Here is a 369-nt window from a genome sequence, read left to right on the forward strand (position 1 = left end):
GATTCATAACAATAGCAAAATTACAGTTATAGAGTAGCAACGAAAATAATTTTATGGTTGGGGGTCACCACAACATGAGGAACTGTATTAAGGGGGTCGTGGCATTAGGAAGGTTGAGAACCGCTGATCTAAGGTCTTGTACCTAGTCTGGGGATTAGAAACTACCATCGCTGTATCTCTGAAGTGAAATACAGTTCCTATATCAGAAGCCACTCCAGTGGATAGGAAGACAGTAGTGAAGTGGCCAAGAGGTGTGTTACAGATGTACTGATGATTAGAGACTGCCAGGCCGCCTTGCTCAAGCATTATAATTAGAAACCAAGAAAACAGGGTCCATGTGTACTTACCTTTCACCCCCACTGCAATGTT

The sequence above is a fragment of the Hipposideros armiger genome, unplaced genomic scaffold, assembly GCF_001890085.2.
Source record: "Hipposideros armiger isolate ML-2016 unplaced genomic scaffold, ASM189008v1 scaffold_415, whole genome shotgun sequence".
NCBI classification, from domain to species: domain Eukaryota; kingdom Metazoa; phylum Chordata; class Mammalia; order Chiroptera; family Hipposideridae; genus Hipposideros; species Hipposideros armiger.